The 15,846-nt window shown below is 33.6% G+C and overlaps 2 long non-coding RNA genes across 2 annotated transcripts in view; one reads left to right on the top strand and one right to left on the bottom strand.

Moving 5' to 3' along the window:
• Positions 1–15,846, top strand: part of LOC123610698 — a 392,464-nt gene that overhangs the window by 35,343 nt on the left and 341,275 nt on the right. The gene's annotated exons all lie outside the window — the stretch shown is intronic.
• Positions 2,998–15,846, bottom strand: part of LOC123610700 — a 28,327-nt gene continuing 15,478 nt past the window's right edge. The window contains exon 2 of the long non-coding RNA XR_006718255.1: positions 2,998–4,670. This is a non-coding gene — a long non-coding RNA (uncharacterized LOC123610700). The remainder of the gene's footprint in view (positions 4,671–15,846) is intronic.

Genomic DNA, 15,846 nt, shown 5'->3' with positions numbered 1-15,846 from the left:
TTAATTGGATTTTAATTTTTTAATTGTTGTATTGGATAAATTCTTTGTATAATTTGGATACTAACCCTTTATTGGATATGGCATTTGTGAACATCTTCTCCTATTCATTAGGTTGCCTTTTAGCTTTGTTGATTGTGTCCTTCACTGTGTAGAAGCTTTTTATTTTGATGTAGTCCTAATAGTTTATTTTTGCTTTAGTTTCCCTTGTCTCAAGAGATATGTCTAGAGAAATGTTGTTATGGCAGATGTCGGAGAAATTACTGCCTGTGTTTTCTTATAGGATGTTTATGGTTTCAGGCCTCACATTTAGGTCCTTAATCCATTTTGAGTTTATTTTTGTGTATGGTGTAAGAAAGTGGTCCAGTTTCATTTTTTTGCATGTAGCTATCCAGCTTTCCCAACAGCATTTGTTGATGAAACTGTCTTTTTTCCATTTCATATTCTTGCCCCTTTTGTTGAAGATTAATTGACTATATATAAACGATTATTTTAATTTTTACTTTGAAAATAATTAAAAGTAAACCCTGAAGGGTAATTCATTGTTAATCTCACAATTTATAAAGCTTGGTATGTTGAGTTTTAAGGAAATGAAATGTGAAAATCCCCCATCTTATTAATTATGTCATGTTGGTGTAGCTTTAAATGCTATGACAGTCCATTCCAGATTGGGACAAAATTATTTTTAACCATATTCTGATTGTTTCATAAAAATAATCACAGAAAAATTCATCTTATTTCAATCTTAAAAGGTTAAGCTTAGCTTTGTTGTTCTTTTCAAGGATAAAATAATCTCGCTATAACTTAGAAACAATTATTGCTTTTACCTGGAAAGATGACTGTTAATTTGAATTAATAATAAAGAAACATATTTTTGTTGTTTTTTCTATGAGGTCATTTCTTTCCAGAAGATGTGCCAACTCTCAGAACAAGGATATTTTGTTCTGTATTTGTCTATTTGTCTGTATTTGTCTATTTGTCTGTATTAAGACACTGTTTCAGGGCTGGTTCAAGAACAATTGAACACACAGCAGGAAACTTCTTATATCTTCTTGATGTGTAAGCTAGTCAGTAAGACTAGAGGTAAATCTAGTTAACACCATTAAGAATTTGGATATATAGTCAAACTTGTTTTGAGGCAATATAATGTATCTGATATCATATGATTTTCTGAAGGATTTGTCATAATACTGGACTGTATGGAAAGAGCTGAAGAAAATACTGCTTTTTACCACAAGATAAAATTTTACATCTGTACTATAGGGGTGTGAAAGTGGGCCATAAATATATCACAAAGAAAATATTTGTGATGGGCAACTTTTAAAAAATGTTCTAATTGCCACCAGACATTCTATATCTAACATTATTATCTTTTGTCACTTGTAAATATCTTGAGCTGTTTTCTTATTGGCCCCTTTAAATATTATTCATCCTTAATTTTCTACAATAAAATCTAATGTGCTTAATCTACCCTTATAGTTCCATTCTGTGAGGTTTTCCAAGACAAACAGTCCTTCCAATCACATTTAGAGTTTGTCTCTCTTTCAATTTACTTTTATATTATCTTTTAGTATAAAAGTTTAGTATGAATATTAATGCTATCAAGTCAACACAGCGTATCTATTCATCTTTATTTTTTTTATCACTTGCTCTATTTAGATGAAAATCATATAATCAAAAATATCAATATATTGTCTGTATAACAGTGTTCTACCGCTAAAAACTTAGTATAATGCCATGCTGTAAAAATCCTAAAGTAGAATAGATCTATATCTAATCTTAATGGTAATTCTCAATCAATAATGTATGACTATTTCAACTGAAGCGTTGAATAGATTCAGAAAGATATTTCCTGAAGAGTTTAGCCAGTTGGTTGGGAATTAGTTTTAACTTCTTGATTTCTTGCTAAAAAAAAAAAAAAAAAAAAACTGCTCTGGCAAACTGATAATTTAAAAAAGTGTTACCATTTTTGATACAACTAAGATGAACCATTTTTAACATGATTTTTAAATGCCTTGTCATTTTTTTCATGTTTGCCAATATCTAATTTATATGCTTTATGCATAATTGTTAGAAACTTTGTTTTTTCTTTATCAGTCTTACAGTGTCTTTAATGTTTATGTCCACAATTTACAGCAACGCATGGAATGAAACATCTTTGCTTTGTTCTTTCTATTTAAGATGATTTATCTCAAGCAAGCTTTACATTATTAGTGATACTAAGTTTCATTAAATGGAAATTTCTTTTTCATTTTCCAGTTATCTCATTTTACAATGTCACTATTGTTCTTGCCCTCATTTAAGCCAAATGAATTATACTGGATATAATTGTCTTAAAAAACAACAAAAAAACAACTATGGATTTAAAGAGCAATATCACAAAGGACCTTGTCTCATTATGCCACCAGTATATTATGGATGAAAATATCTCACATATGATAATGTAGTAGGCTCCTACTTCCTAGGGACATTAGCATTAAAATTAAATATGGAAGAAATTGATTTTGAGTGTTTGATGTGAATTCCAAGGTTTATACTGAGCATTTTAAGCTATTGCTAGAAGTCACCTCTAAATTGTAAATCAAGACATTGTGGTTTCTACTGTGTCCACTATGGTAGAGGTTCTTGAATAAAAGTGAGTACAAGAATCTCTAGAATAAATTATTTTAAATGAGAATCCTGAATCTGACTCTCAGCAATTGAGATTTCTAAATAAGTTATTTTTTGAAGATTTTATTTTATATTTTAAGTAATCTCTACACTCAGCATGGGGCTCAAACTTACAACCCTGAGATCAAGGGTCACATGCTCTACTGACTGAACCAGCCAGATGCCCAGAGATTCTAAATAAGTTTTAAGTGTGTCTTTTGAATTTGATTTCTTAGGAACAATACCAAGTGATTCTGATATAGATAATCCATGGACCATATTATTTAAAATATTGTTTAAACCATACATTTTTATGCATATAACTTTTTTAAGTGTTTTTTTTTTTTTGAGAGAGAGAGAGAGAGAGAGAAAGCAGGGGAGGGACAGAGAGAGCGGGGGACACAGAATCTGAAGCAGGCTCCAGGCTCGGAGCTTTCAGCATAGAGCCTGATGTGGGACGCGAACCCAGAAACCACATCATAACCTAATGCTTAACTGACTGAGCCACCCAAGTGCCCCGGCATGTAATTTTTTATTACCACAAATTTGCATCTTTTAATTAGAAAAACATCATATAAAGAAACTCTAAACTCTCATCAAATCACATACTATCTTTTAAGGAATGACATCTTCAAAAACAGATTTAATGACTGCTGTGTTCTTGAACTCGAGCACCTGTATTTCTGTCAGCAAATTTTGCCATTCTCTGTTACTGTTTTAGGACGTATCACTGTAGATTTTCTGAGGTGATTCAGATTTTAATCATGCTTTTGTTTTGATACATAAATAATAGAAGTATCACAGAAATTTTAGCTACTTTTAGAATCTAAACTAGATCTCCCAGACTTCCACTCATAAAAACATTTTTTCTTCAGGAAAATTGTCCCTCTTTCTAGTTCATAAATTATGGTTGCAATAGTTAGACGTAAGCCACTATAGCAGCATAATATTTGGAGCTTAAAGATCCTCAGTGGTAACCAGAACCTTATGACAAAGATTTAGGATCTAACAGCTGGGTAATAGCAACAAAAAACAATGACAGAAACTTCCATCCCTTGATAATAAAAGTTTTTCTGATAAGAAACTTAAAAAAAAAGCCTTATGTTTTAGATATGCATACTGAGATGCTTACGGTTAAGAACAATGGGATGTATGGAGCTGCTTCATAATGACCTGGGTGGGTCGGGGAATGGAAGTAGACTGGGTAGAAATGAAACATAACTGATCATGAAATGATTATTGCTAAAAATGGGTGATGGATACATGGGAACTTATTTCATTATACTGTTTACTTCTGTGTATGCTTGGAATCTTTCATAATAAAATATTTTTTTTTTATTAAACACTACGCCTTAGAAAATGTTGGTCAACATGGCCTATGTTGTCTGAATATAGGATGCCCAGTGTTGTCAATCCTGGAAATAGTCTTTCATTTTCTTTCTTTCTTTCTTTCTTTCTTTCTTTCGTTGCGGAGGGTAATACATGTTAATGAAATATTGGTGTCTTCACCAAGAGGTAGGACCTAATGGTTCTGTGGAAATAAATATATAGACCCTTATTTACAGACATGTGTATAAATAACCTATGTGCATACTTACAGGATAGCCTTTTTGAACTTACAGCTGTGTATCAAAGTAGCCATTCTTAGTTAAGCCTGTTTCAACAGTTTTGATTTTTTTCAAGTGTACATTTGGGTATTTTTCTTTTGATTGCTTAAAGAGGCATATACTAAGCATGTGAATAAAAATATGAATATGTGAATTCCCTCTTTATTCAAGTGGGGCACATATACTATTCTAAAATATCACAGAGTGACACTAAATCATGTTTAAAAACAGCGTGTTAGTTCAGAATTTGTGTGCAAGTAATAGAAGATCCTACTACAGTGGCTTGAACAGAAGCATATTTACTTGTCCGACATTACAGGAAGCCATGGGGCTAATATAGGGGCTCCAGGATGCCCTTTAGATTCGAGGCTCCTTCTTTTCTTCTGGATACATTGATGTCTCAAACTCATCAGGGCCCTGAAAGGAAAAAGTGGGAATTAGTGTTATGTAGATAACCAGAGCTATCTGCTACAACGGGTGTATGTACAAAGGAAAAATGTATCCAAAAGTCCCAGAACAACTGATAAAAGACATAAAGATAGCATTCATTAGATTTTGGTTGTGTGCAGCCATTTAACTGTTTGGTTTACTGTATTATTAGAATACAGTCATGAGTCTTCATGATGGCCCTCTTACCCACAGATCACAATAAAATGGGTGCTAGTAGCTGCTGTTGGATAAAACGGTCCAAACCAATGGGAACAGTGAAAATCTTGAGTTAAATCATGAGAATATCATGGTGGGTGAAAGATGATGACAGACCCACACAAACTGCCAAAGTTTTCATTACAGTGATGAAAACCGCCCTTCAGTGTGGTAGCAGTTAGCAGGAAGATGATCACTGTGTAACTGACTTCTGTACCATTTTTTTTATCAATTTAAATATACAACTGACTTTGAGGAAGTCATGAAGTCACAAGTGTTCCACATCTCAGCGACTCCGATGTTTTATCCTGTCCAACGGCAGACAGGTATTAAAGTGCTGAATCATGGGAACCCTCAGCCGCCTTTTCTCCTCACAACCATTGGTACCTCCAAAATTGAAGTGTTTCTATAGTGGTCTGGGGTGAGAGGTAAGGGAGGTAGCATGGAGAAGGGCTTCAGTGCTAACTCACAGAGCTTCCTCTGGCAACCCCAGAGGATCGGGCAGAGGTAGGGGTGAAACTGCTCCCGGGCAGCCTGTTGGAATTCCAATTAGCCTGAAATTAATTCAGGATGAATATTGGTTATTACTTTTATACCATAATTTAGTTATTTTATAGGTTGAAGTGTTTGTTCCTAATCCCAGAAAAATCCCCACCCTGTATTATGGTGAGAGCATACACTGATTCTGAGGAAAGTAATTAACAAATCTCTCAAGAGAGACTTTCACTATAAAATGTAAAAGTAATCTTGCAGGATGCATAAGTCAACATCACCTGATAAATATATTACACAACAGTCTTAAATATTTAAATAAGTGTTAGTAATACTTTAGCATACGTAATATCTGTGTTTCTTGTATTCTAACTTTGTTCTATAGAAAAGATGAAGATTTAGAAAAGGAGCTCAAAGGAACATACAATTGGGATATATACACAGGGTTTTAATGGAAAATGAGCACAGTAAATGTGGAAAATACAACAGACCATTAGGAACATATAGAATCCATTTCCTAGTTACATATTTACATTACAAAATGGAACAAATGATAGTATTTTTCCATTGTTTGAGTGATTTTATTTAATTGATTTTTCTTTTGTCTTTGCTATCAGTTTGTCTATAGTGTGTAGTTTATTACTTTTATGGAGCTCGGATTTTCCAACATAATAGTTGAACTTCTTTGCCACAATTGTATATTATCTTATTTCAGGCATATATATTTGGATAGATGATAGATAATTTTTATGTGTATTTACATCATTTTTCCCCTATGTAATGAAACAGTATTTTATATAACAGCTTTAGGTACTCTATCATTATTATTCAGACTAGAAATGTCAAGCATTTTAATTTGAACATATTTTTAAAATCATTTTTCAAATGCATATATTTGTGCTGATCCCAGAGCGCGCAGATTTTCTCCCATGTAGCTAATTCAACCAGGCTAGACAAGAGCCATTTCATGGCACAACTGGGTAGCTTCTATTATGTATTTTGATCAAAGATTTGAAAATAGTTTCAGGGTTTCATTTTAAAACTCTCTTACCATTGTGGTAGGACAGTTCTAGCTATTTTTCTTCACTTGATTGTTACTAACTAATGCCAAGCTATTCCCTAGACTAATAAGACACTATTGGGAGTTACGTGAACTCTTGAGGCTCTAAGCAAGGTCAGGAAGAGCAGCCTGATGAATTAAGAACAACCACTAAGTTTACTGGGGACCAAGCGAGGAACAGCAGTTTTGTTGAACTGCTGTCATTTCTACCGTTCTTGAAGAGTACTAAAAATCTCTCTCTTTGTCATGGTGTATGCTGTGTAAATGTAATATCTGTGGGTCTTTTCAGCCAGTATAGGAAACATTGGAATCTGTATTTCTCTCAGGAAGAATTGTACTGCTTTCTTAAAGAATGGGCTGTGGGGTGAGGTGAAGATACCCTCATTAACTCTCTCATGCACAATGGCGGTTCTAATATTAAAGTGGATCGTACATGCACAAGCTTATGAAAGTCTGGAAAACTCACACATATTCAGGGATGTTAGAATAGTTTCAAGCAAATGTGACTTATTTATCTAATTCCTTGTGTACCATAAAAAGAAAAATGAACCAAGTCTTTACCCTGAAGAGTTTTTCAATTCAAAATATATAGTATTAATAGCTATGAACTAGATACAGTTATCACCACTGTTATTTTGATGTTTCTTTCCATTTTTTCCTATGTCCTGATTTTATAGTTGGAATCAGAGTGTACAAATAATTTTATACATTTTTCCTATAAGAGGGACATTAGTCTTTAAAAATTTCACTCCATTTGGTCACTGGCTTCCATCTTTTTACTGCTGTGTAGAGCATTTGCATGACTCTGATAAATACTTATGTACAGGATGAAAGAAAGGAATGTACATTTCTATAAACTGTGCCAATGATTAAGCCTAAAATAAAATCTTCACTTCAAAACTTTTAACCCTTAGATTTTTTTTTATTTTTATAAAAATAATTATTAGAAAGATCCAGAATATTCTGCTTGGTCCAGCGTACCTCATTGTAAGTTTAATGTTTTTAAATATGGTGAAAGTTTTTGTATGACAAATGCTATAACATATGACACTCAATAACATGTTTTGGTATTTTTATCATATATATTATATATACATATATCATATACATATAGGATACATATCTTCATATATGGTACACATACAGATACCACACCAGTGGTGTGGTGTGGGAGGGTATGTATGTATGTATATAAAGACAGAGAAAAATTGTTCATAATGAATATTGAAGTCCACTAAGTAAAATAATACAGTACCATGATGTAATGATATAAAAGTAACAGGGAAAAGAAATTTTAAAAAACAAAACAAAATTAAAAATAAATAAAACCCATTACATACTTCTGCATATTTGTGAATAACAAATACTCTCATTATATGCCAATTAAAAGTAGTAAGATACTTTATAAACATCATACATATTATATTTAACTTTTTTAGAATACAGGTTTCAACAGATAATAGATCTTATAAATGACCTTTTATGGAAGTTCAGTTATTACTGGTCATTTTTAGAGTACCATCCAGAGAGATTCAACACTTTGCCATAGTTGATTTAAATTATGATCAAAATTGTAAAATATTATCTCTGTGAAATATGAAAAACTTGTATATACTAGATTCGTCACTGAAATCTATTAGAAGCCCTGGTATATTTGTAGGTCTAACGTGAATTGATATACTGGTTCAATTAAACAACATGTTAATTTAGTTGCTGTTCCAAGCCACTGGGATTCATATTATTATGTCATAATATTTACAATTAAATTATAGTATATCCTTTGTGATAAAAATTAACTAAAGTGCATTAGACTATTTCTTTGTTTTATGTTTATTTATTTTTGAGAGAACACACAGGGGAGGGGTAGACAGAGAGAGAGGGAGACAGAGGATCCCAAAGGAGGCTCTGTGCTGACAGTGGAGAGCCTGATATAGGGCTTGAACTCACGAACTGTGAGATCATAACCAGAGCTGTAGTCAGATGCTTAACTGACTGAGCCATCCAGAAGCCCCAAACCTTTTTTGAGATTCCGAAAAGACTATACATTTCTTTGTTTTACATAATTTAAAATAATATTAGTGATATTAATATTTGGAGCTAAATTCAAATAATTCAAATTGTATCTAAAACATAGAACTGCTACATTATTTCTTAGTTTAAACATACTTTTTAAAATGTGACAGTATTAAAAAGTAACCTAGACAATGCTTTGGAAGATCTGTTGCTTCTGAGTTTATTTCCATTTTAATAGATCATTTGAAATTGTTAATTATCAGCTTCCTTGAGACAGGAGATACAGTCAAAAACATCACAGATGATTTCCAAGTGTAAAATAATATAAATAATTTGAATTACACCACTCCTTGAGAAGCACAGTATATATCATGTAACTTTGCAGTATAACTTTCCTTTGAATATTTTATCATTGCGTTTGTAAAACATTTTAACCACGTGAGCTAAAAATAAGATGTTAGGTACCAATTTTTAAATCATTGGGGAATATGTATTTTCAGAGGTCAATAAATCAAAATAATTTTCCTTTCCAATTTTCTTAAACCTAAGTAGAGAGGAATAGACAGACTCTCTGGCAACCACTCCTTAGCTCTTATCTCTGTTTTCTTGGAAGCACAGTCGCCCAGACTATAGCAGCTGTAGTTGTAGGCTCTGTAGGACAGCTTTCCATAAGGATTCCACTGATATCCTGATTCACTGTCAGGTTGAGAGACCTGATGGAGATACTTGACATCTTTGCAAAATTTCAGTACTTATCGAAGGCTTTCTTAATGTCACTAGAACACCTAAGTGCATTTCAGTTTACATCTATCTAGGATGATCTGAATGGCAATTAATGGCTTCAAAATGGAAAGTTTTGTGATTCAGACTTAGATTTTCACAGACATGAGTTATTGCATCAACATGGCTATTCACACAGTAGATGCCTTATCATACATTATTGCCCTGAAGATGTTAGCTCTGTTAATTTCATTGAAAAAAAATTTCAGAAATAGTTTCAGAAAAGAAAGCTGCAAGTGCAAGTGTTTATCCATAGAATAAATAGAATTTATTTCACTCTTTTTGAAGATTTTGTAGGGCATGGAATTCATTCATTATGTCCTATCCTGGTCTTGGACTCCTTTCAATTTCCTTAAAGGCAGAAGGTTTTTAGAAAGAACTCACTTGAACATTTGATGTTTTGATTCCTTAAAAATGGCTCCATATGAATGATTATGTGATCCTATCCTCTTATATATTAGAATTCTCCTAAAATATAGTTTTCAAAAGACATGAAACTCTTCAATTAAATCTTCTAGTTAGAATTTTAAAAATGTTGATCTAAGGAGCAAATATTTATTAAAAATATTCTGCCATTTTCTCTCTCTCTCTCTCTCTCTCTCTCTCTGTGTGTGTGTGTGTGTGTGTGTGTGTATGTCAGAAGTGAATAAACATCAAAAAATAAAAAAGTGGGGGGGCACCTGGGTGGCTCAGTTGATTAAGTGTTCGACTTTGGCTCAGAGCCTGGAGCCTGCTTCAGATTCTGTGTGTCCCTCTCTCTCTATCCGTCCCCCACTCATCCTCTCTCTCTCTCTCTCTCTTTCTCTCTCTCAAAAGTGAATAAACATCAAAAAATTTTTTCAAAAATATTCTGCCACTTTATTCTTCCATAATTAACTTTAAGAATTACCAAATATAACTTAGGGAAAATTTTCAGGAAAGATATTAAATTTTCCAGTTATTATTTGTTATGATGATTATATGGAAATTGTATAGGCTAATACATGGGACAGTTCATCTTTGTTGCTGGATGTTGCTAAGGAGTTTCTACTCTATCAAAATGTCTTTGAGTTTCCCCTAAGTCTCCTACAGAAGTATGCTGGTAGATGATTTTTATTATGCTGTCGTATAGAAATTGTAGAATACGAAACAGATATTGTTAAAAATAAATAAAATAAAATAGGGTGGGGGGCGCCTGGGTGGTTCAGTCAATTGAATGGCCAACTCTTGATTTTGGCTGAAGACATGATCTCACGGTCGTGAGATTGAGCCGTGTATTGGGCTACATGCTGAGCTTGGAGCCTGCTTAAGATTCTTTCTCTTTCCCTCTGCCCCTCTTCTCCACTCTTGCTCTTTATCTCTAAAATTAAAAACAAACAAACAGATATTGTCTCCCTTTTTTTGTGGAGAGAATAGAAAAATAGATATGTATATAGAAATAAGAATATTAAATAATTCAGAATTAAATGGAAAATAAGTCTAGTTCAATCAATACACCTGTATTGTTCACTGATAATGCCCATGCATTGAACCATATCTCTCCATCTCACCTGTCTTAGGCTGCACAGGAGCCTGTTCTCAGCTAGGTTCCTTATTGGAAAGGAACCTCATCCATTGATTTAAATTAAGCCAGTGATCCTCATCTGGAGAGTGTGTTGTATGACGTATAGCAGTCATGATACAGAGAATTTCTGCTGTAGATAACCATTAATGATGGAATTACGTCATGTCCCTTGGGGTTGTAGGATGGAAAGAGATTAGCATTAGTCACTTGTGGTAGCGTCGAACATTGTCTTCTAGGATTTTTATTTTGATAGAGAGTTACTGAATAAAAATACAGATCTCTAATTCTAACCCAGTGGGCTAAATTTATAATAGAATTGCAAGGCCGTATGGCTGCTTGAAGAAGGTTGGCATTTGGGAGCTGACATTGCATCTTGGTGTTTGCCCCAGAGATCATGGCAAGTACATGCTAACTTGATTATGTCATGAGACTTCTCGGCCAAGTCTACTTGGCCAACTTGGGTATAGAGACAAGACATGCATATAGTAGGATTAAGTGCAACTCTTACCTTCATCTCCGTATATTTTCAATTCAAATGTTAGTCCTAGGTAAGCAGAGGTTTTGATCATCTATGTTTTATGATTAAATACCAAAATTCTTTCTTTCTGTCTGAAAGATTCATGACCTGCCAATAAACATAGGGTATGATGCATGGCCTACCAATAAACATGGACAATCTAGTGGTGTTAATTTTGATCTAATATTCTACCTTATTCTTGAGTTGTTTAACTCTGTGTGTGTGTTGTGTGTGTGTGTGTGTGTGTGTGTGTGTGTGAGATAATTCTACCATAATGCTTGCTATTTCTAATTCATTTCCCAACATATTTATGTTTGTCTCTAGTTATACATATTTAGAACATTCTTTTTAATACCTCCAGTAAAGACATAAATACATCAGTTCCAAGAGCCTTGCTTATATAGAATTTGTAATAGCATTTTATATCAGTTGATACTGATTTTTTAAAACCACTTTTGCCTCAAAAACATTCTTTTTAGATAATTTGGCATTTGTTTTTAACATTGAAAGCTAAAGAAATTTGAAATCGTTAGCAAAATCACTTTCCTTTATCTGGGTCTTCTTCAAGCTGCATTCATGTTGCCTAAAACAGTTAACCAAATATTTTAACATTTCTAGTTTATGCAATGGGTGAATTTTATAAAAAAGGGAAAGCCAAAACTTATTCTCTCTATGATTTGGCTTCATTTATTATAAAAGATTGCAAAGTAATTGAAGGAAAATGAAAACTAAATGAAATAATTAAATAAGCAATCTAATTTCTAGGTGTTAATTCAATTCTATGTCTAATCAATTTTCTGTATTTTAAACTTCATTTGGTTTCTATCTACTTCTTGCCTGCAGGCTTAGATGTCTCAAATTATGGGATGGATATATCCCTGAGTACTTAGCATGATGACACAAGGGAAAATGCCACTCAGAGAGCTACACTAATACATTTAACAGTTATTCTGTTATTTGGTTGTTTCAAACTCCAGATGGCCGTGCCTAGTTGATTTGATTGTCTTTGTCTGTAAGTTAGAAATCAGTACTGTGAAATAGCATGACCAGAAAAGGATAAATCTTGATTTACTAAGATGACCTTATTGCTTCTGAGGTATTTCTAAGGGAAAGAGAAGGGTGGTGTACCAAAATGGACACATTGAGCAAGGTAAGTGAAAAATGTTTTTAATGTATCTTGGGCAGTAAATTAAACCAAATTGACAGATACAGAATATATTGACATTTATATTGATGCAGTTACCAAGTTTCCATATCTTCTACCAGCACATTTACAAACCAAAATAAAAAAAAAAATACTGAACTTGAACTGAAGAATGAATACATTGAATTGACATGTAAAAGCCTTTTCTATAACCAAGGAGTCAATTGTCAGTTCCTTCTTGAGTGATTACTTATCTCTAAAGCTAACAGAGCAGCTCTTGAAGCTGAATACACTTTTTTAAGGCAGAAAATTTAGTAAAAGTACATGGGAGGTTAACTGCTACCATTATAACCAGTATCCTTCTGCATAAATGATCAAGATATTAAATTTACAGTAATTATTTTTAACAGTTACTGTCAGAAAGGTAGGTTCAAATATGAATAAGCAACTTATTAATCAGCTATTGATCTCTGGCAAGTACTTATATTTGAATAAAAATTAATAGTTTTCTTTTTAATTTGCTTTTAGAATGCCACTTAAAAAATGGACAAACCTCACAAGTCCTAATGGATTTCTTGCTAGGAGATAAACTCTCCATAAAATTCCACTGTAGCTTTTTGCATCCTTAAGTTCACATGGAGCTAATATTTAAATTAATCTTGACAATCTTATATTGTTCCTTTTTTAAAAAATTAGATATTTAGAAGTAATTTTGGAAAATTTCAACTGCTCAATTCCAAATATTTCTGCTGACCAAGTCTATACAGACTAGAGGACAATTTTAAAAGATAATCACTAACAGATTTCTTAAATATTTCCTTACCACAGATTGTCTTATGACGAAGCTAACGTTTACAGTTGAGTAATGTTAATGTGTTCACCTTTTTTCTCTTAATCCAACTGCATAAAACATATATGAAATTGTGGCTCTACCTGTCATTTGCAATATATCTAGTATATTGACCAATATTTAAGTAGTGGTCTGATTAACTGTACTAAAGGCATATGTGTGTGTGTGTGTGTGTGTGTGTGTGTGTGTGTGTGTGAATAATCACTGCATCAAGCTCTTTATAACACCAGCCAATGACTTAGTTCTTTATACCTCTCTTGCCATTAGAGACTGTGCTCATACCTTTACTTTTCTGTGCCTATGTACCACCTCTAAATTATGTTATTGAACCTGGTAGCATCTCCTTTATCGATACCTTGAAGATGGATTAAGTGAGGCTGGATCTGTATCTGTGGGTTTTGCCTTTAGTTTTGTCAAAGACCGCTGCCCTCTTTCCTTTGGGAACCTGTGCCATTCAACGACGGGAAGACATGAATAGTTGTGCTACCCCACCCCCATATGCTGTTTCTGAGTGATGTGGGGTTTCAGTTACTTACTGTCTTACCATTCCAGGGATAGGTAAAATTTGTTTCCCAATTATCTTGAAAACTTACCAAAACCCTTACTTCCATGTGATATTTACACATTTATTTACTTTGAAAGGGCGTTATAATACTTCCATATCTGATAGTAAGCTTTTGCTTTTAATTGTGACAGTCTGAAAGCTTATTCTGAAAGCTGCTTCCAGAGAAATCTAATTATTCTTGGTTGGGAATGTTCTTCTGGTGATACTGCTGGCCTCTTGGGTACTAAGCATGTCTGATGGTAGGTTGATTCATAAGCACAATGAGCTGTTTTGTCACAGGTTATCCATTTTGTCAGACGTGTTATTTCATCCTGAGCTTTAATGTGACTGTCATGTGCCTGGGCAAGTAGCTGAGAGTGTCATATAGCTTGTCAAAACCATAACACCCTTTGAATCAGAATACATCATTTTCAAATCAGTGCATGTAAAATTTAAATGGGGATCCCAACAAATCACAGATGATTCTTCCGTCTTATTTAATAACCTGGGGTCCAACGTATGAGCATTAGACTGCCATAATCAGCCCTTGCAAATCAGTTAAATCAACTGCGGGCCATGGGTTCTCACCGGGGCAGACTCTGAGACCTGTTCTTGTGTTGGGTTACTGTGGAATGAGTTTGAAGAAAGCAGTTTGTTCAGATGACAAACTGCTGAATTGTGACAAAGGCAGGAGATTCTTCCTTTTTCTTCCCTTTTCATCATATCGCCAGTTTTGCCTTTCTTACTCTCCTGCCTTGTGTGTTAGTACGTCTATTAGAAAGGTGAACCTGTAATTTCAGTATAATTCATCTTGATATGCTAACATAATTGCATGTGTTCTATGAATTCAGAAGGGTTGAAGATTAGAATCAAAGTTTCAGCATCAGTACAGCATCAAGACCAGTCTTAAAAATAGCTCACTTCCTTAACTAATTTTTAAGTAAACGTTGGAAGTTAAAATTAGAAATATCATGCCAACATGGTATTCCTTTTAATTAATTTTTTTGATATTAGCTAATTAAAGGCCAATTACAGAATTTGAATTAGTTGAGAGCACAATTTTAATATGGCAATAAAATCAAGCCAAGTGGTGTTCGAATCAAAATAAAGAATTCAGAAAAAGAAAGACCACAAAGGGGAAAATAATGGCAAGCTTGCATCTATTTAAATATAAAACTAAAACTTAGCAACAAACAGTAATATTTTTCACAGAGACAACTAAATGTTAAAACCAAGAGAAGGTAAGTTTAAGCATATTCACATTAAAAGTTAGGAAGTAAGAAGAGACAAGATTGGCACATTGAAACTGCTAGTGTCTTCATATTTCACAGTGAACAATCATACTGGATCACACCCTTTCATGTAGTTTTTCTAAGAAATAGTGGCTTAATGGGGCGCCTGGGTGGCGCAGTCGGTTGAGCGTCCGACTTCAGCCAGGTCACGATCTCGCGGTCCGGGAATTCGAGCCCCGCGTCGGGCTCTGGGCTGATGGCTCAGAGCCTGGAGCCTGTTTCCGATTCTGTGTCTCCCTCTCTCTCTGCCCCTCCCCCGTTCATGCTCTGTCTCTCTCTGTCCCAAAAATAAATAAACGTTGAAAAAAAAATTAAAAAAAAAAAAAAAAGAAATAGTGGCTTAACATATTTGACCATTTTATTTCTTTTATTTGCTTTTTTCATAATTTTATTTCTTAAACAGAAAGGATAAAATGATTTTCTTTAAGAAAATACTAACAACAAATACGCTAAGATATTATTGGTGGTTGATTCTGGGTAGTAGGGATATGTAAGATATGGATGGTTTCTTCACTACTTTGTACATTTCAGTATCTTTCTAACTTAGTACATAAAAACTTCTAAAAAATTAAGAAACGCAAGATATTGTAAAACCTGCTATTGACAAGGAATGGTACTTCCTAAGAAAAAAATATTTGAACAAATTGTTTCATAAAGTAAGGTTATGTTCTGCCTGTTAGCCAGCAACTCCAATGTTTCCAATCCATTAGAGA

Source organism: Leopardus geoffroyi, chromosome C2, assembly GCF_018350155.1.
Source record: "Leopardus geoffroyi isolate Oge1 chromosome C2, O.geoffroyi_Oge1_pat1.0, whole genome shotgun sequence".
Taxonomy (NCBI): domain Eukaryota; kingdom Metazoa; phylum Chordata; class Mammalia; order Carnivora; family Felidae; genus Leopardus; species Leopardus geoffroyi.
Note: the sequence above shows the minus strand (reverse complement) of the source record. Positions and strands in the feature narration are given on the sequence as shown.